The 21,153-nt window shown below is 44.6% G+C and overlaps 1 protein-coding gene and 1 long non-coding RNA gene across 9 annotated transcripts in view; one reads left to right on the top strand and one right to left on the bottom strand.

Moving 5' to 3' along the window:
* LOC114860635 (thyroid hormone receptor alpha) overlaps nt 1–21,153 on the top strand; it is a 184,437-nt gene that overhangs the window by 49,118 nt on the left and 114,166 nt on the right. The window lies entirely within an intron of this gene.
* LOC129604439 (uncharacterized) lies at nt 8,768–10,513 on the bottom strand. The gene is made up of 3 exons (XR_008695290.1): nt 10,374–10,513; nt 9,310–9,411; nt 8,768–9,055 (listed from the first exon to the last, which is right to left on the bottom strand). It is a non-coding gene; the product is annotated as an uncharacterized LOC129604439 (long non-coding RNA).

Genomic DNA, 21,153 nt, shown 5'->3' with positions numbered 1-21,153 from the left:
CGGCAATATTATATTATTTGAGAACATTCAACATTTGTTTTTTAATCCAAAGAAGACATAAAAGTCGGGGCTCAGAGATCTAGCCGATGATAAAACATTGTCAAGGCATCGACAAGGACAGCTAACTCGCTTTTCCCTGCTTCAAACAGCTGTTTTAACTGAGAGCAACCCGTGCGGCATCACCGGTCAATCTGTAAACGTATTAATTTATTTTTGTAAATAAAAATAATGTTTGCCCTGTTCAAACCTGCATGGGGAATAAAAAAGATTCTGATTCTGAAAGCGGCTGAGCAACTTCGTAGGAACACATTTCATATGGTACAGGTGAAAGGTACACTAACAACCCAACGCAGCCGAGGCTGTAGCAGCAGAGAAACGCAGATCTTTGTCCTGCGTGTTGATGAGCGTTTCCCATCCCCCAGTGTCACCGCTCTGGGACGTGGATGGCCACGCCCACTTTCATTCAACAGACGGACGTGAAAGAGGGAATAACTAAATAAACAGCTGGTTAACTTTGTGGGAACATGGCTGTAGCTCTGCAATGACTTTATGTGGTACAGATGTATATAATAACGAAATAAACAGCTGGTTAACTTCGTAGGAACACCTTGTAGTAGGAACTGGTATATTTAGAAAACCCAGTAGTCCTAGTGTTAAGGCGTGTGAACTGGGGAGGAGACGGCAACAGCGACGGAAGAGCGACTGAATAGAGTTGATGTCTTCCCCGCTGACAGGCGCATTCATTTGATAATGCACGTACCTTGGCTGACAGTTCAGTTAAAAACCACACTGAATCTTTATTAAACCGTCCCTGAATAATAAATATGAACTGCAGTTTCTTCCTTGATTATCCATGATTATTATGAAAGAAGCGCAAATCTTCGCCAGTCCAAATTGTGCAATTAATACTGTGTTTACAATAAAGGTAATAAATAATAATATTAGTATTTTCATTTTAAAAAGCACTGCATATTTTAAACGAATGTCGAAGTGCTACAAATAACTTAGATCAGAAAGCTACGATAAATACATGTGTTTATTTTTGCAGAGTAAACGTATGTAGAACAAACTACTTGCTGCATTAATGAGTCTTAGACCTGCAGCTGATCACGCCGCCCGATGCTGCCCAGTCTCCCACGGAGCTTTGTCCTGAAGCTGAAGTATTTCTCACCTGCTGATCGAGTAGCAGCAACACATTAGCATGTCTATGCGCCTCTACGAAGGAGGGGGAGGGGTGTGTAGATTTCCTTTGCGACTGTGAGCAAACATGAGACAAGCAAAAGCTTGGTCGAACTCAGATCCAAGTCATCTGAGTACGAAACACATCACATATTATTCGATCTCGTGTTTCATTCGAGCGGCAGTCTGGAGCTCTCTGCTACGACTGCTGCCCCGCGACCCGTCCACGGATGAGCTTCGATTAAAAATTAAAAGCAGAGGTTTTTTGTTTTTCGTTTTTCTCTAAACGAAAAAAACAGCTTAAAATTCAAGTCCGTGTGTTTTTGTTAAAAAATATTTTTGTTCAGTTTATTGGTTTGTAATGCGGTGCTTTTATTCAGGATAGATAGACGGATGGGAAATCAAAGTTTTGAAACGTACACGGGCCGAATAAGTCACATCAGCCACTCATTCAGTTACAATGAGATGCACAGTCAAAACAAATTCTCGCTACATCTCGTGCACCACTGCCCCGTTCCTCTCGTAGCCCGCATTTGCACATCCATACATTTGTGTATTGGTCACTCTCTGTCTGGACACATGACTCCGAAACACGTCACGTGTTTGTGTAAGAGGTTGATGTCTCCACCAAATTATATGCAGAGGTAACGAGAGAACGACTTTTTGTTTTCCGTTTGTCTCTAAACAATAAAACATATTAACTCCAATTCCATGTCTTTTTGTAAAAAACAAATATTTTTGCCTGTTTTATTGGTTTGTAAGGCGGTGCTTTGATTAAAATCCGTTTGCAGCTCAACGAAAGAGAAACGAAAACGCCGGTGAAAGTGGCTGGATGGACGGATGGGAAATGAAAATGTTGAAACGTACACGGGTCGAATAAGTCTCTCAGCCACTCAGTTACAATGACACGCACAGTCAAAACAAGTCAAACTGCAGTTCTGCAGACACAGAGTAAACGCGTAGGAACAAACATGTTGCTGTAATGCGTCGCTGTTGATCTGCTGATTTCTGGCGTCCTGTCAAAATTACGACCGACAACTGCTGTAAAACAAATTCCTATGATTATTACGGTTATTTACGTAAAATCTACGACTATTGGAAAACATTCATTAACAAGTTGTGGAAGTTTAAAACCTAAATAAGCGGCTGTAGTCGCAGATGGACTGCGCTCTACGTCTTTACTTGCGCATTCAAATTATATTAATTAAACCGCGACGAATAATCATGGTATTATGTGAAGTCAATGTGTTGTATTGGATGTTAGAGCGGTGGGTGTGTACATATTTTTAAGAGACGCCTTCTATTTAAAGACACGAAAAAGCTAAGGAGAATGAAAACAAGAATGTGTTGCTGCTGTGGCGCTGCCTGTTTTAAACCACACAGAACGATTATAACTTCGCAGTGAACAGAAAATAACTAAGCCATCAACAAGTTGTTGCCCTTCACACTCCCCATGTTTTAGCACACAACAGATACTTAATAGTAAAGACTTAATAGTAAAATAGGTCTGGTGTAATATATGTGTGTTACAGGTAGAAATGAACAGTCGGACTTCAGTTACGCTGTAGTGCTTTGGAGGCTTCTAATCAACGCTGCGCCACCTGGTGGCTAAAACGAGACTAGCGTCCTGATTTTTTCCAGCCGGCTGCAGGATTAAAAATCTTTAGTCAGCGACGCACTCGCTGCGCCGTGGCGACGCGGCGGTACTGCAGTAAAAACCCTAGTCACTTTGAACCGCTGCCACTGTAATGATTACAAAAGAGTAATAGCAAGAGAGGCAGAGACCGAATTCACCTGCTTGTTCCTCTGCAGAGAGAACTGAGAGGTCGGAAAAGGTCAGCTGTGTGCTACCAGCGGACCCTCTGCGAAGCGCTCTGAAAACCCCAGCCTGTAAAGGCCTGCTTTTAACCACCACCTAAAATCTTTCCACACGTCCAAATAAGGACGTGTAGATGTTTTTCTCGGCTGCTCGGAAAGTCCTGGCGCTGGGCCGTGTTATCTGTCCGGCTCCCGGATGCATCTGGCCCACCATCAACCTCCCAGTTCCTTTCCCAGGTCGGCGTGACATTTTGAATATTTCCTTAGGAACAGCTCGGATAAACAGTTTACGCAACAGATTCTGAGAACACAGATTCTGCGAACCCAGTTCAACCCCAGTCACTGAGGACACACAAACCCATCTACTCTCTGTACTTCTCTCATAAGCAATGATCAATTTTACTACAAACTTCCCCCTCAATGGACAGATAAATGTCCATTAAAGCTAAGGCCAATTAACCTAATTAACTCTATTAGTAAACCTACGCAATTTAAACCTGTTTTACCTCACGCCCAAATTAGTTTAGAGGACTGCCTTTTCAGGTGAATCCGGTCCCCCACCTTAAAACAACACAAAAAACACACATCATGTGGTACAAACTTCTGCTACATTGTGTCAGATTAATTCAGATATATAGTGGCAAACAATACTACACACCACAGCATACATTTGTCATTTTTCTGGTTACAAGAACATTAATGCAGTACATGAACAATGTGAATACATGAACAATGTGGATAATCTGTGGCATTTTACAGAATAGACGTGTGCCTTTAACTGTATGTGGATTATATGTGCATAGATAGATGTGGTGCATATCAGGCCGTCTCCAGTCTTCCTCTCCGCCCTCACGCTGATGGGGTGGCACCGTCCTCATCCGCCTCCTCGTCCTCCCCGTCCTCGGGCCCGATATGGATCTAGTCAGGAATTGGAAAGAGGTCACCTCCCTCACTACCTATGCTACTCTGACTGCTCTTCACTCTCTGTTTAATAACTGCCATCTGCATCGTCTGCTTGGTCACTGCTCTAAGCGCTAACGATCTCAAGCACGGAATGCAACAACAGAAGATGAGTCCTAGGACAACTACTCCTACAGTAATCATTACCCCCAATTTAATCAGCCCCTGTTTCCAGCCCCCAGCCATATTTTCCAGCCAATTTGTCCAGCTCAAGTCCGACCCACTGCCAGCCGCCTCTTTTACCTCAACTCAGCGTTCTCAGTCTCTTCATTGCCTCAGTGAAGGCTCCATCCGGTGCTGTATGTCCTGGAATATGAGTACAACACACATCACCTATGAGAGCACACACCCCTCCCTTCTCTGCTAAGATCCAGTCTAGTGCTTGCCTATTCTGCCACGCTACTGCACTTGTTGCACCCACCTGTTCTCCCAGAGCCCCTAACGCATCGCCTGTGTAATTAATGAATCTCTGCAACGAAAAATAAATGTAGTTCACCCACTCGGTGTTCTTAGGGGTCGTGATCCAAGGTAGAATAGATTCGAATCCCGAGGCAATCTCGTTCCTAGCTTTGAACTCATTTGGGATCCCCCGGGGTTGTCCAATGGCATCGATGTAAACTCTGGGATCTGGTTGATAACTTCGCTTATTTCTGCTGCTGACATTCTTGTCTTTTTCTTCTCCCTTAAATGTAATTATCTCTTGTGCCAATTGCACCCGAGCACACCTGCCAGCCCATCCCACAGGTAGGACTGCGTAGAGGTGCTGACCTCCACACCACCAGAAATGGTCAGCTAGTGCGATGGTTTGATCTAAATAGGGGCATCCTGCTACGAGTATCGGTCTCAGCATTCCTGATACTAGAACAGCTGGCTTCAGGTGCGGCTTTGTGCAGTTAAGGGTCGTGACCTGCCATCTATGGCTACAGATCAGGCTTAGCTTTATTTTCATTAGCCAACCCCGCAAACTGAACCCATCTGTACCAGCTATTTTGCAGGCACACATCCACTAGAGTATTCTCACCCTGTTCCTTGTCTTCCTCCTCATCTTGTTCTGACAAAAATCCTTGTAATTTTGTGATCAGCCCATCAGTCCATCCTGACACAGCTTGCTGCATCCATCCTGAAAGGCCTGAACCACTGTTCGGCATTGAAGCCCCCGCTGAAGCAACAACGAGCTCTTTGGTTGCTGATCCGGCCGGCCGCTGAGTCTGAACCTCATCCTCATCCTCCACGATGTTTCCTGGTGGGGGCTGTAGGGCTGCAACCTCACGGTGTGCACTCCCTCCTTTATTCTTAGACCAGATGACTCTAGGACTCTCAGGTTTCCTATTGCGAAAACCTACTCTAATGTCCCATACTTTTCCTGACTCCATCTCTCCCTCTCTCACTCTGATGGAACACCTGTCTTTTCCCCAGGAAGTAGGGAACTCATACATGCGCTGGCCCATCCACTCTATCCCACACAACCGCTCCTGGGACTCCTGATCCACAGACACATAAATGGTCATTGTGTCTGCACTCGAGTCCCACTCTATGATTGACATCTGGGCACTCCAAGTGGTCCACACACCATAACTCCACCCAGGGTCATTAGAGGTCCACACATTAACCCTAGGACATTCTTTCCCTACAGGCCCTCTACGTCTGCCTAGGCTACTCTTGGCCCCTACTGACCCGTTTGCATCTCTCCTAAGTCTTAACTGCTCCCCTGCTTCGGAGGACACGGGTGGTCTGAGGCATTATTGCAACACCCCAAGTGTCCCCACCAGCAGCAGGAGGACCAGGATCACTGTCTTTTTCTTCTCCGGACCACTCATCCTCCTCTTTTTTGGTCACTGACCCTGTTTCCCCCTCTGGTACTTTAACACAGTGGTTTAAATGATACCAGGTAGGAGAGCCTTCAACTTGTACTGCTCTTGATGTTGCTCGGACCACCGTATAGGGACCTTCTCGTCGGGCGTGGTCCCACTTTCTCCTGAACACCTTGACGTACACCAGGTCACCTGGCTTCACTTTAGGCTCCGGATCGTCCTGCGCCTCCGTTGCCTGTAACGAAACGACACGGGAGGAAATACTCCTGTGTATATTAGTCATTTGTTTCACATAAGATTTCATGTCATTTGTCAAAATGTCCAGCGATGGACCTTTTACGGCTCGATAGGCTGGCACAGGCATTGGTCGACCAAGCAAAGCCTCATGCGGTGTTAGTTTTAGTGTTCGGTGAGCACTTGCTCTGCAAGCCATGAGAGCAAGCGGTAAAGCATCTATCCAGTTCAGACCGGTAGACATACAGATCTTCAGCAGTTTGTTTTTCAGAATCCCATTGCACCTCTCAACGTCCGACTGAGAGGTGGGACAGTAAACACTGCCATACCTCTGCTTTATTCCTAGTTTCTGCAAAACACATTTCACTGTTTTGTCTACAAATTCTTTTCCGTTATCTGAACTGATTTTTAAAGGAATGCCAAATCTTGGAATAACATCTCGGCACAAAAATTTTGCCACTGTGTCAGCTGTTTTATGTTTTGAAGGTGTGGCCTCCACCCATCGGCTAAATCGATCAATTACAACCAGGAGGTAGCGTTTACCTTGCACTGGCCGTATCATATCTACAAAGTCTAAGGTTAAATGTTTGAACGGACCATCAGGAATTGGCAGGTGTCCCGCTGGGGGCACCGTTCCCCGCCTGATGTTACATTTAAGGCAGGTTTCACATCTGCTTAGCGTCTCGTCGACATACTGATAAAGCTTGGGAGCCCAGAAGTTCCACTCTTTGATCCGCCTTACTACTTCACCTCTGGACTCGTGGCTCAAACCATGAGCTTCATGTATTAGCAGTGACAAAAGTCCACTAGGGGCTATTAGTAGTCCCTCGTGATTTCTCCACAATCCATCTGCTCCTCTTGCAGCCCCTCTCTCAACCCAGAGCTGCCGTTCAGCATCAGACACTTCTTCTTGTAATAAACACAAGTCTTTAGATGTTATTTGATCTTCATTATCAGTTGCATGAACTACTAGAAGAGCTGTAGCTTCAGCATTAGCTGCAGTCTTCGCTGCTTTGTCTGCAGCTGCATTCCCTTGTGTGATTAGTGAATCATCTCGTTTATGAGCTGTACACTTAATGATGGCCAGAGCTGCTGGCTTCATCATTGCTTCATCATAGGAGTCTGTGATAATCACTGAGGCGTGGTGCAGTTAGCACAAATTTGCCTCTTTCAATCAAATTGACAAGCTTGTGGTGAGACAAAATTTCAATGGGATAGCCCATGCTCAAAGCTGAGGCTTTCCCATACATCAAATGAGCAGCAGCTAGGTGCCGATAACAGGTTGGCAGACCCAGCTCCACAGGGGTCAGAGACATAGAATAATACGCTATGGGCTGAGCATGTGTTCCAACTCCAGTCCTCTGTGCCAACACACCACACGCATGCTCCTGTCGACAAGAAACATACAACAAAAATGTTTTCTCATAGTCTGGGAGAGCCAAGGCCGGAGCCTGCTGCAGCAACATCTTAAAGGAGTCATATCATGCTTTTCATTCTAAAAAATATTAGACTTTAATGTCTCAGTAAGGTCTCTGTAAATTTTCATCCCATAAAACCCTTTAGATCGTCCACACTGCCCCTGTCAATGTGTGGTTCTCACTCCCCATCAGCAAACGCTGTGTTTTCTGGGCGTGTCGCAAGCGAAGCTGCTCACCACACCTCTGTGCGGAAGCGCATACCTTTTTTTGTTGTTGTTTTTTTTTTAAATTGGCTCCATGGATACGAGCCACCGCACGGTTACGATACAATAGGTGGCAGTAGTGCGACATTGAGAATGCAATCCACCGCAATCCTCCACAGAAGAAGACGACCCACTACAGAACTGCACGACATTAGTCAGCTGGTTCTTAGCGTAGTGGAACCATACGTCTACGATCCCGAATCTGACCCTGAAGCTGAAGAGGAGGCTGTTGAAGTCACCACATTTCGGCTGATGCAAAATGTGTCTCATTGGTAATGTCGCATTTACTTCAATTTAATTGATTTATGCAAAGCGACTAGCGGTTGCTAATGCGAATGCTAAATGGCGTGTGCAGCTTCAATATTCACAACACGACTTACCTGGAAAACTCTCGTTAATAGAAAACACTACTTTAGCTTACATTATACAAATAAATAAGTTTGAGAGCATAGCTGAAATAATATAAATACATTTTACATTTACACATTTCACTGTTTTTGTCTTACTTGTGCTGCTGCTCTGACAATTTTATTTAAAAAATGTGCATTAATATTTAGAGCAATCACTGCATGACCTACCTGGGAACAAAAAGCATTGGTTCAAATTATATATTGACCTAACGTATTTTTACTGCTTTTAATTATGTTTTTTGTCATTCTTGTTAAATCTGACAGTAATATGTCTCTGTATCTGAAGTTGTTACAGGTATCTAGTCTACAGAAGCTAGTGGGCTGGTGCTGAGGATTCCTGGGGTGAAGAATCTGAGTTGCCATCTCTTCACGCTTGGGTTGTAGATGAAGGCAGTTTCCTGATGGATAAAACACTAAAACACTCATAGTATGATTGATGTAAACCACCTGTAGAATAACTCCTTTACCGTTTGAGTAAAAATGTGTTTTTTGTGAGTGCAACACTCATTAAGAATTTTATTAACTTTATTTATATATAATTTATATGCGTTTTATTTATGGCCGCTTCAACTTTATAGCTTACCATATTAGAAAGAGAAAAACATGTAATTTCAATACTATGATTTCCTAAATAAAAGTGTTTTCCCTTCAGAAACAGAGTTCAGTGAAATACATAATAGTTAAAGCCAACTTTATTGTAAACCAAAAAAATACACCACTACTCCAAAGCTAGAACAAACTGTTACCTTCACACTCCAATGTGCAATGTATAGGTTACTGAGTTAATTAAGAAGTCTGGGGGTTTGAGGACGAAGGAGAAGCTTTTGCAGGGCCTTGCAGACGAAATGCATGAAAGTAGGGTAAACAGGGAGATGTGGTGATCCTTGTTCTCATCACTATTTGGAAGACTGAGCGGAAGCAGTCCTCTACCAGATGGAAGCTGTGGCTGTCCTCACCATCACCTCATCAAAACAAAAGGTAGTGCAATCAGAATTGTAGATTAGTGAAATGTTAATTATTATGTAGGTCAAAACCTTCTCTAATGTAAGAACACACAATACCAGACAAGAAATTAAACCAAACAAGAGGACAGGCCTGTCTGTGCTAAAACAACAGATAAACAGTTGTTACAATTCAAATATAAAATCTAAACAGCATATACCAATTAAAATCTTCTATTACCTATCTTACTGTTGGTACATACAAACTTACATACCTTCACTCCTGAGCTGGGCAGCAGATGTCTGTGTACCAACAGTCTGCAGTGATTTCTCTGTTTGACAGCCTCCTTGCATGTGGGCAACTGGGATTTGCCCTCCTACAGTATAGAAAAGACTGTTACATTTACTGTAAATTGTATTGGTCCTACAAATATAATGGCTATGGTACAAGCTATAGGTAACTGACCAGATAAGCAGCAGGTATTGTAGAGATGTGACTAATTAGCAACTAAGCTTGAAACACAACACAGTAATCATTCCAACTAATCATGTTAGAATTTGATAGAACAATGACATAACCCCAAATCACAAGTTGATTTAGGCTCTGACACAGGACGGGGTAATAACAAACACACCGCGTTCATCTGCAGGTTCTTTTTGTAGCGATCGACCAGCTGTAGCTCTAAAGTGCAAAGGCCTAAAGACATGCTAACGGCTAACGCAACACACAAACAGGAGCGGCAGCACGTCAACAGGACAAAAGCTCGATCCACCGCTTCCTGCCTGTCGCCGATCGAAGGCCCATCGCTATTAGCTGTTCCCCACACAGGTGTGTGGTTGCACCAACTCAGAGTAGCACATTTGAAAGGGACAAAGGCTCAGTTGACTCACTGTAGCCGTTAGCGACGCTAGCGATTAGCTTGTCTCACATGTGGGTTACTGCATTTTAAACAGACCCAACTAACATATTTAGATATCACAAGTATCAAGCACAAACTTACTACAGCGAGCTAGATCCACCGCTTCCTGTCTGTCGCCGCTGGAAGGGCGATAAAGATCAGCTGTTCCCCGCAGGTGTATGTGATTACAGTAAAAGGACAGACGCTAGACCCACCGCTCCCTGTCTGTAGCCGCTCGATGCCGTTAATCATTAGCTTTTCTCCACACAGGTGTGTGGCTGCAGGAGCCCACATGAGCACATTTGAAGGGGACAAAGGCTCGGTCAATGGCTGTAGCCGTTAGCATAGCTAGCTAGTAACTTGACTCACACATAGGTTACTACATTTTAAACGGACAAACTAACATTTTAAAACATTATAAATATCAAGCATGTACTTACTTCAGTGAGTGGATGACGGACTTTAGGAATAGGTCCTTTTTTTCCAACAGGAGCCGTGAAACAAATCCAGCATTGGACGCACCCTCGTTTGAAATGCACATACGTATAAATGCTGAGGCAGTGTTTCTGGCACCGGTCCGTTAAAAATAAAAGTGACCCACAAATCCTCACTTGTTGATCCCTTGGTAAAGTGAATAGACTTTGGTGTTGGTTAGAACACCCAAGAACCGAACTATTTCTATGGGAGGACTTGGGCGCTGCCGTGCTGGTCTGTTCACAGTGAGTGAGAGGGGGGAAATGGCGGAAGTCCAGTTTTGGTTCGGGATCATTGTGGGGGTGGTGGTTCAGGATTTGCAAGGAGAACTTTCAACCAGTGTGACGACAACTGGGACACGGCCTCAGAGTAGGTCGTGGCTGTTTTCATTGGATGAGAAAATTTACGTTTTCAAAATGTGAAAAAAGCAGGAAATGCATTTCTACCGTGCTCAGTGTGTGTATATGTGACCCATAGAGTCATAGGGACGCTCCAAAATGTCTAAAAAGTGGATTTTGCATGATATGGGCCCTTTAACTGTCTCAAATGCCATGTGACCCTCTGGGGTCCATGACAGCGGCACTCGCAAATTGCCCGCTCCTTTAGCTTTTACCATGTCTCTTAAAGGCTGCACAACTGTGGAATAACCATCAATCCACTCAGCGCTGTAACCTGTCAGCCCTAAAAATGTCAACATCTCTCGGACTGTGGTCGGTTTGGGTGCTTGGGACACAGCTTTCAGCTGATCAGGAGACACGGCTCTGGTCCCCTCTGCAATCACTCTCCCCAAATACTCCACGCGATCCCTACAGTACTGCAGCTTTTTTAGTGATGCTTTATGACCTCTCGGCTAACAGGGTTAACAGAGTGATAGAGTCCTCATGGCACATTTCCAAATCAGGTGCGCAGAGGATTATGTCATCAACGTATTGGATGACAGTGCTTTTTAGCTTTTCGGCCAAATCATCCATATCTTCCTTTAAAACTTTGTTGAATAGATGTGGACTGTGTTTGAACCCTTGTGGCAATCTAGTGTATGTGTAGGATCGTCCCCTATATGTGAATGCAAAAAGATGTCTGCTGTATTCACTTACTGGCACGCTGAAAAATGCTGAACACAAATCAACCACTGTAAACCACTTTGCATCAGGTGGAACATTGGACAATAACGTATGTGGATTCGGGACTTCAGCTGGATAATCTTCAACTACTTCATTTAAAGCTCTAAGGTCATGCACTAGCCTAAACCTTTCCTTATCCGCTTTTTTAATGGGAAATATAGGTGTGTTGCTGCTAGGGTGCGGCTCCTCCACAAGCACACCCGCATCCAACAGACCTTGAATGGTTGGCTGAATTCCAGCCTCTGCTTCAGGCTGAAGCGGATATTGTGATTTCCATGGAGGCCTACAACCAGGTTTTAGGTGCACCTCCACTGGCTGTGCAGACTTGATTAAGCCTACATCAGTGTCGTGTTTAGACCAGAGTTTTTCTGGTACTCGCTCCACCATTTCCTTCTGTAACTCAGAATGTTGATGACAGTGTGGGGACGCCCAACCCTCAGCTGAAATAGCTATTTTTAGAAACAACTCATCCTCACTCACCCAAATGTTCTTGTTTTCTGTAGGTCTAAACTTTGCTTGTTTAGATTGCACAATCATTTGACCTAAATGTTTAGGCTCATACTCCGGATTCACTAGAAGTGTAACGTGGGGCATGCTATTTTTTATTCTAAACTCTTGATCTAAATAATCCCCTTTCTCTACTGTCATCGCAGCTCCATGCCTCCCTAAGATGATAGACGCAGACTGGATCGGGATTTTTCCTGGCTGCTTTTTGATCCAGTCATCTGGTTGCGCTTCAGATTCTGTTTTGAAATACTGGAGTGTGCAGTGAGGAGGGCACGCAGGGCGAGAAGCTTCTGGCATGTTGGCTCGGATGAAGTCCATCCACATTTCAGCAGAGTTCATGAATGTCTCATCTATATTTCCGAGCCAATACACCATTTCTTCATCTTTTCTCATAGTCATCTGATGGTGTACAGCGTCCACAATCACTCCATCCGGCGTGCATAAGATAGTGCAGCCTAGTTTACACAGGGCGTCTCGTCCAAGTAAATTTACAGGAGTCTGGTCCGATATTAATACTGGCAGTTCCACTGTTCTTCCCTGGAACTGTAGAGGAACCGGGCTCGACCGGGGAATCAGTTGCTTTGTCCCTGAGAATCCAACGATCCGTACATACTGTCCAGATCTTGGGAGGTGATCAGCATCAGCGTTGCTAACACAAGTGTAAGCAGCTCCGGAATCAGCCATCATGTTAATAGGTTTACCAACTACCTGTACCGGCACCAAAGGCTCTTCATCAGGGCTTGAAACAGATGTTAATGGCAACTGACACTTCCCTCCCGGATTCCCCTGATCCTCAGGGCATCCCTAGTAGCCAGCAGGGGGACCCCGCCATGGACTGGTGGGTCCCGTCTGCCGGGCCGCCCCCTGTTGGTTCTGGCTGTTTACGGCTCGCATCCATAAGAAGCACTGGCGTTTTATGTGTCCGATCTTACTACAATGAAAACACTTAATTCCACGGCTATCCCCCATCCCTCTTCCTCTGCCAGCCGAAACTCCCCCTCTCATCCTAGATGGGCCTCCTCTCCATCCGTCTGGCTGGACATAGATCACTTGTGGCTGGACAGCCGCTGGGGCCGCCCCTGGGGGTGGGGGTGCGTGTTGGACCACAGCTTGTATTTTCTTTTTCCCTTCTGTAAGCTGCTGCTGGGTCAGCTTTCTCACTGCCTGCTTGTCCTGCTGCTTCTGACGGAGCACAGCAGAGCGAACTTTGGTCACAGCATCTATCACAGGATCCTGTGTATCACAGGATACACCAGGGCATGGTGTAGAGTCCCACTGCATCACCCAGCTTACTCTGTGCCGGGAGTGGCAGCCCGTCAACAATCCTCTTCCTCAGAGCCTGCCTATGGAAAATGTCCTCATCAGGCTTCCCACCTGTTTGTCTTATCCATTCTTTACGTGTGAGGTGAACATAGGCTTGTGGGCTCTCATCATCCTTTATTGGCACTGCCACAATGCTGTCAGGCTGGATTCTGGTTGGATAGCGCAGTCTCAGGGTTGTCCATTGTTTGATGTCCTGCATTACTTTATCATGCAATCCACTAATGCGGCGAGTGTCTTTCCCTGCAAGCTGCGCTGCTTTTGCATATGTGGCGGGCAGCTCCTCTAGGTCATCTAGCTCTATCTCTCTTTCCTTGACCTTCCTTCCTTTAACTCCTCAACCGGGTAAATGCTTTTACCTGATCTGCCAGATCTAAGCGAGTAGTCCCCCAACAGTCTTATTTCCCGAACAGGCATCTGTGCAGCGTATGGAGGGGGTTTCCCTCCCTTCTTCATCTCTTTTTTCTTTAGCTCAAGCTGCTTTTTCACATGCTCCACTGTTTTCTCCCCCAACATTTTGGCCTGGTCGGTAAATAGTTTTAGCATTGCAGTCTCTCGCTCTCATTTTTGTGCGCGCTTGGCCGATTTATCTTTTATTTTGTAATTTTTTATTAACACTCCCATCTCTGCACACTGCTCTCGGTCGAATGTTCCATCGGATGGCCAGGGTGACGTGGCTTTACGTGTTCTCTTATTCCACTTTTTTGAATATTTCTGGATCTCCGCTACTAGGAGGGGATACTTTTTTCCCAATATTGCAACTGGAGATGTGTCTTTTTGTGTAGCCATGGTTCCTATATATGGTATATATGTATGTATGGGTACGTATGTGTATGTATGGGTACGGGATATATGTGATGATTATTTGTCAAACAAACAGGAAAAGATTTATTTATTTATTTTTTTTTGAAAGTTTAAATGCTGTCCGTGACAATAATAATAGTGACAAAACTAATGTTTTATTACAGTTGGCCTATAGTTCTCCAATGCACACTCACACACACACACACACACCCGAGCCTAATGCCCTGACCAGTACGACACACACACTGAGCCTAGTGCTCTGAGCAGGAAAACACACACTCTCTCTCGGGAGCGTAGACAACAGAAGAGGCCCACAGCTGACGCCTCCACACCTAATTTAGAGACCGCGCCTCAACTCCCCCCTTTTTTATTATTTTAATAAACAAAGCAGCCGCGGTCTTTACACACCGTGACCAGCTTGACCACTCCCAACCACAGTGCGGACACGTTGTCACAAAAAATGCACTAAAACACTCAGATTACGTCAAAATGATTATAAAGGTACAAAGAAAAGTGAACACAATATAGGACAATCAAAAATGTTACAGTATTAAACTACTACAAAAATTAAAACTTCGTCGCCACCTGGCACCAAGCCAACGTCTCCCCCCAACTATCTGAAAACACACGTATGAGGAGCGGGGATCTGTCTCTAGTCACACACACACACTCACTCACTCCCCCGCCCTCCTGTTCTCTTTTCCTCTCTCCCTCACACACACACACTCCCTCTGCACCGGAGGAGTAGAGGAGCCGCTGTCAACCCAGCCTACTTCAAATTTAAATCAGCATCAAGCAACTATTACGCCATTTAACTTCACATATGTATATACACAAATACACACTTGATTAAACTTCATACACTATTGCCAGCACACTTCATATGCATATCACAGAAAATGCTTTTACCGGTATCCCTATGTCTCTCAGGCCTCACAACTCATGAGAAAATCTACACTTGGATTGATCAGTCCCAAGCTTAATGTAGGTCTCCTCATACGTACATAAACCTACAGTGCCTTAAATATATAAGCATATATATATATATATATGTATATATATATATATATTTTTGTACTTTGTACTCTCAATGGCAGGGTAATAACAACAGAGCAGACCCACCAAGGCTGGAAACTGAACAGTACTGGAAGGGTATATGGGAAAGGGAGGCATCACACAACAGTGATGCACAGTGGCTGGTGGATCTGAGGGAAGACCACAGCAACCTCCCTGAACAGAATCCAGTGACTATCACAGTGGCAGACATCCAACATAGAGTCTCAGGTATGAAAAACTGGACAGCACCTGGCCCTGACATGATCCACGCCTACTGGCTAAAGAAGCTCACTGCAATCCATAAGCGCCTGGCAGCACAAATGAACCAGCTGCTAAGGGATGGGACTCACCCTGAATGGCTAACCGAAGGGCGAACGATCCTGATAATGAAGGATCCCTCAAAGGGCACAGTCCCATCCAACTACCGGCCAATAACCTGTCTCTCCACAACATGGAAGCTCATGTCAGGCATCATCGCAGCTAAGATAAGTGGGCACATGAGTCAATACATGAGCGAAGCACAGAAGGGCATTGGTAAGGATACCAGAGGAGCCAAACACCAACTCCTGGTAGACAGAACAGTCGCCCAAGACTGCAGAATGCGACACACCAACCTGTGCACAGCCTGGATCGACTACAAGAAAGCCTATGACTCAATGCCACACACATGGATCACTGAATGCTTGGAGCTGTACAACATCAACAGAACTCTAAGGGCCTTCATTGCAAACTCGATGAGGTTGTGGAAAACCACCCTTGAAGCCAATGGGAAGCCACTTGCCCAAGTATCCATCAAATGTGGCATATACCAAGGAGATGCACTGTCCCCACTGCTGTTCTGCATAGGTCTGAACCCCCTCAGCCAAATAATAAACAAGACTGGCTATGGATACCGACTCCGGAACGGGGCCACCATAAGTCACCTCCTCTACATGGATGACATCAAGCTGTACGCCAAGAGTGAGCGAGACATCGACTCACTGATCCACACCACCAGGATCTACAGCTCGGACATCGGGATGTCATTCGGGCTCGAGAAATGTGGGAGGATGGTGACAAAGAGAGGCAAGGTAATCCACACAGAAGGGGTCTCACTCCCAGAAGGAACAATAGAAGACATTGAGGACAATTACAAGTACCTTGGAATACCACAGGCAAACGGCAACCTTGAACAGGCAACAAGGAATGCGGCAACAGCCAAATACCTCCAACGAGTAAGGCAAGTCCTAAGAAGCCAGCTCAATGGCAAGAACAAATCCCGGGCAATAAACAGCTACGCTCTGCCAGTGATCAGATACCCTGCGGGAATAATAAGGTGGCCAAAGGAAGAGATACAGACCACAGATGTTAAGACACGAAAGCTCCTCACCATGCATGGAGGGTTCCACCCCAAATCCAGCACCCTGAGACTGTATGCTAGCCGCAAGGAAGGAGGCCGAGGACTAGTGAGCGTGAGAGCCACTATCCAGGATGAAACATCCAAGATCTATAAGTACATCAAGGATAAGGCCCCGACAGATGACGTGCTGAGTGAATGTCTCAGGCAGTGGAGAACAGAGGATGAGATGCTGGAAGAGGGACCATCATGGGAGGACAAGCCCTTGCACGGGATGTACCACCGGAACATAACTGAAGTGGCTGATCTCAACAAATCCTACCAATGGCTTGAAAGGGCTGGGCTGAAGGACAGCACAGAGGCACTCATCCTGGCCGCACAGGAACAGGCCCTGAGCACCAGAGCCATAGAGGCCCAGATCTACCACACCAGACAAGACCCAAGGTGTAGACTGTGCAAAGAGGCCCCAGAGACGGTCCAGCACATAACTGCAGGGTGTAAGATGCTGGCAGGCAAAGCATACATGGAACGCCATAACCAAGTGGCTGGCATAGTATACGGGAACATCTGCGCGGAGTATGGACTGGAAACCCCAAGGTCAAAGTGGGAAACACCTCCCAAGGTGGTAGAGAACGAGCGAGCCAAAATCCTGTGGGACTTCCAGATCCAGACTGACAGAATGGTAATGGCGAACCAACCAGACATTGTGGTGGTGGATAAAGAGCAGAGGAAAGCCGTAGTGGTGGATGTGGCAATACCAAGCGATGGCAACATCAGGAAAAAGGAACATGAGAAACTAGAGAAATACCAAGGGCTCAGAGAAGAACTGGAGAAGGCTTGGAAGGTGAAGGCCACAGTGGTGCCTGTGGTGATCGGAGCACTAGGGGCTGTGACCCCCAAACTGGAGGAGTGGCTACGACAGATCCCTGGAAAAACATCCGAAATCTCAGTCCAGAAAAGTGCAGTCCTAGGAACAGCAAGGATACTGCGCAGAACCCTCAAGCTCCCTGGCCTCTGGTAGAGGACCCGAGCTTGGAAAGTGGATGAGACCACCCGCGGAGGGTGAGAATAGAGTGTATATATATATAAAACAGAAATGAGCGTAGTTTATAACTGAACTTAAAGTTATTTATGTCTAAGCGAGTAGAAAATTACAGCTGTTATGAATACAATGCCCTTTAGTCAAACATTCAGTCAACATCCACATGGACATTTTATTTGTTTTAATTATACTGTATTGTATGTATTACTGTATTGTAATGTTTAGCTCTAAATTTACTGTCATTTTTTGACAACTGACAAAGACCAAATGCTGCCTCAGTCTGAGGGAAGTTCAATACCATCCTCCAGTTTGGCTTCACTTCACACTTGCAAAGAACTGGCTCGTTACGTGAACAAAAGACACAAAAGTGAGTAGGTGTGATGAACCCTCCCCCAAGAAGGACACCAGACTGAAAGAGTTGACATGACTCAACTTCAACACAACTTCACCTGAGCCATAAAAACCAGATATATTTGTAAAGTGCTTAAAAAGAAAATTCTTCATGGATCCATAACTTTAAAGGTTCCGCTCAAATCAAGGCTCTGTTAACATAATGCTGTATGAAAGTTACTGTCTATACAGTACGTCTGCCTCAGAGGACCAACAGCCTGGTGGTTAAGGCACAGAAGCTCCCAGCTAGAGACTCCTGGTGTAAACTTGCCTCTGGTGTCTTTCGTTTACCACACAAATTCAAGTGACACAAAATACAGAGATCTGCATACATATGTGTTATGAGTTATGCCAGCTGATATTCTTTCAGTTCCGTGTCATTTCAGTCACCTTTTACTGCCATATGTCACTGCAATCGGCTGATTGTGACTGCTCAATCATTTTCAAGTTAACTTACAGACTTTTCTTAAAGCAGAAACATTACCAAAAGTGCAGGAACCTTCAGTCTGAGTAAAGTTGAGCACTATCCTCTATTTACAATAGGCTTCACTTCACACCTGTAAAGAACTGGCTCATCAGTTGAACAAAGGACTGTGAGAAGGTGTGAAGACCATGTCCCCCATGAAGGACATATAATATAGAAGCTCCTTGAGAAACATTTCTGCTCTAAAAGAATGTAGTGACCCAACTTTCAGACAACTTGGTTTAGAAAATGGTCAAATGAACTGGACGTTTATAAAATCTGTAAATAAAACTTGTTAAAAAGAAAGTGTTAAGTCTATGGCTTTAGGATATAAAAGTTTCTTATTTTAAACCACCAACTAACAAAAACAGTTTAATTAAAAACTGTGCGTGAGAAGTTGTGTGCTTTAACCACTAGGCTCTTATAAGTGATGGATGGATGAAGTAGTTCACAAATGTATCCGGTTACATCAGGTAACAGCACTGCAGGACTCTGCTTTCGTGCTTTGGGGAGAAGGGGGTGGTGTGAAACCAGTTTAACTGGTGCTGTGGATTGGTCGTTCTGTCTGAAAAGAGGCTCTCTATTGTTATGTTCATCTAAGCTTGATTAGAACATTGAAATGTTCTTTTTTTAATTTAAAACAGCTCCTGAAGCAGGCAGACTGACACACACTACATTCAAGTGAATAAGAATAATATATAGAATGAGAATTTATTAAGTTCATTTGTGAAGTCCAACTCAACCTAATACAGTCAGTAACTGATAAACCTCCAGAAGGTAGTTTGGCAGCTGTGGCAGCGTGAGCGTTATCTATGATTAAAAAAAAGTTAGTACAACATTCAATTCTGAAATGAAGTCAACTTTTCAAGTTTTCTCAACTTTTTAGTTGACTGTTTAGACAGACTTATTGTCTGTCTGTCTGTTTGTCTGTATGCCCTAGCAAACAGTGTAGAACTGACATTATCAGATCTATGTTCTGTTCTCAGAACTGTGCCTATACTTGCTGTTTGACTCTAACTCTACAGGTCAGATACTAAAGCTCCACCTTTTGGTTTTACCCTGGAATTGCGTCTTTGGTGCTAAAATGGGGGTGGCCTCATTAACATTTTTAACACCTTCCCCAGACAGACCAAGGAGGGGGGCTGCTGACAGTCGGCTGATGAGGGTGTGATAAGTGTGTGATCAGCGTCAGAAAGGTGACTGACAGTCGTCTGAAATCAGCGAAAATGAACCGCTCCATCTGTACATCCATCATACATGAGTGTTTTAGTGTGTTTCATTAGGAAACTCTGCCTTCATCTACAACCTAAGCATGAAGAGATGGCAACTCAAATTCTTCAACCCAGGAACCCCCAGCACCAGCTCACTAGCCTCTGTAGACTAGATACATGTAACAACTTGAGATACAGAGACATATTACTGTCCCATTTATCAAGATTGATCAAAAAACATAATTAAAAGCAGTATAGTCAGGTCAATATATAATTTGAACCAATGCTTTTTGTTCCCAGGTAGGTCATGCAGTGATTGCGCTGAAAATTAATGCACATTTTTTGAATGAAATTGTCAGAGCAGCAGCACAAGTAAGACAAAAACACTGTAGAATGTATTTATATTATTTCAGCTATGCTCTCAAACTTTTATTTATTTGTATAATGTAAGCTAAAGTAGTGTTGCCTATTAACAACAGTTTTCCAGGTAAGTTGTGTTGTGAATATTCAAGCTGCAGATGCCATTTAGCATAAGCATTAGCAAACGCTAGGTGGTTTGCAATTTACATAAATCAAATAAATTAAAGTAAATGCTACATTACCAATGACAGACACATTTCATCAGCCGAAATTTGGTGACTTTGACAGCCTCCTCTTCAGCTTCAGGGTCAGATTCAGGATCGTAGGCGTACGGTTCTACTACGCTACCCGACCAGCTGGCTATTGTCGTGCAGTCCTGTAGTGGATCTTCTTCTGTGCAGGATTGCATTGGATTGCATTCTAAATGTCGCACTACTGCCACCTATTGTATCTTAACCATGCAGTGGGTCGTATCCATGAAGCCAATTTAAAAAAACAACAACAAAAAAGGTATGCGCTTCCGCACAGAGGTGTGGCGAGCAGCTTCGCTCGCGACACACCCAGAAAACACATCGTTTACCGATGGGGAGTGAAAACCACACTCGGACAATCTAAAGGGTTTTATGGAATGAAAATTTACAGAGACCTTACTGAGACATTGAAGTCCAATATTCTTTAGAATGAAAAGTATAATCAGTCTCCTTTAAAGATGAAGGGACACTCAGATTGCTCCATAATTTCTATGCAGTGAAGTTATCATTTATTCTGGTAAGACACCTCGGCAGGTGGTTTGCCATGGGCTCAAAAACTACAGATGGAGCGGCAAATTTTCGTTGCCTTGTTGCTGCAGGATTTCACACTGATCTTGTCATGACATTAGCATGACTTAGGTATCATTCCACCAAGCCCCCCTACACTAGTCATGACCCCCCATTGTGATATACTTAATGCGTGGCTGCCTTGTTAACGGCCCCTAAACCTTTTTTAAGAAATGACCTGCAATTGCACATTCATGCACCAGGTGGAGAAGTGATGTGTAATCCAGGCCCACAGGCAGATTGGAAGTGTATGAGGATTGTGTACTATATATACACACTCTATTCTCACCCTCCACGGGTGGTCTCCTCCACTTTCCA

The sequence above is a fragment of the Betta splendens genome, chromosome 8, assembly GCF_900634795.4.
Source record: "Betta splendens chromosome 8, fBetSpl5.4, whole genome shotgun sequence".
NCBI classification, from domain to species: Eukaryota; Metazoa; Chordata; class Actinopteri; order Anabantiformes; family Osphronemidae; genus Betta; species Betta splendens.
Note: the sequence above shows the minus strand (reverse complement) of the source record. Positions and strands in the feature narration are given on the sequence as shown.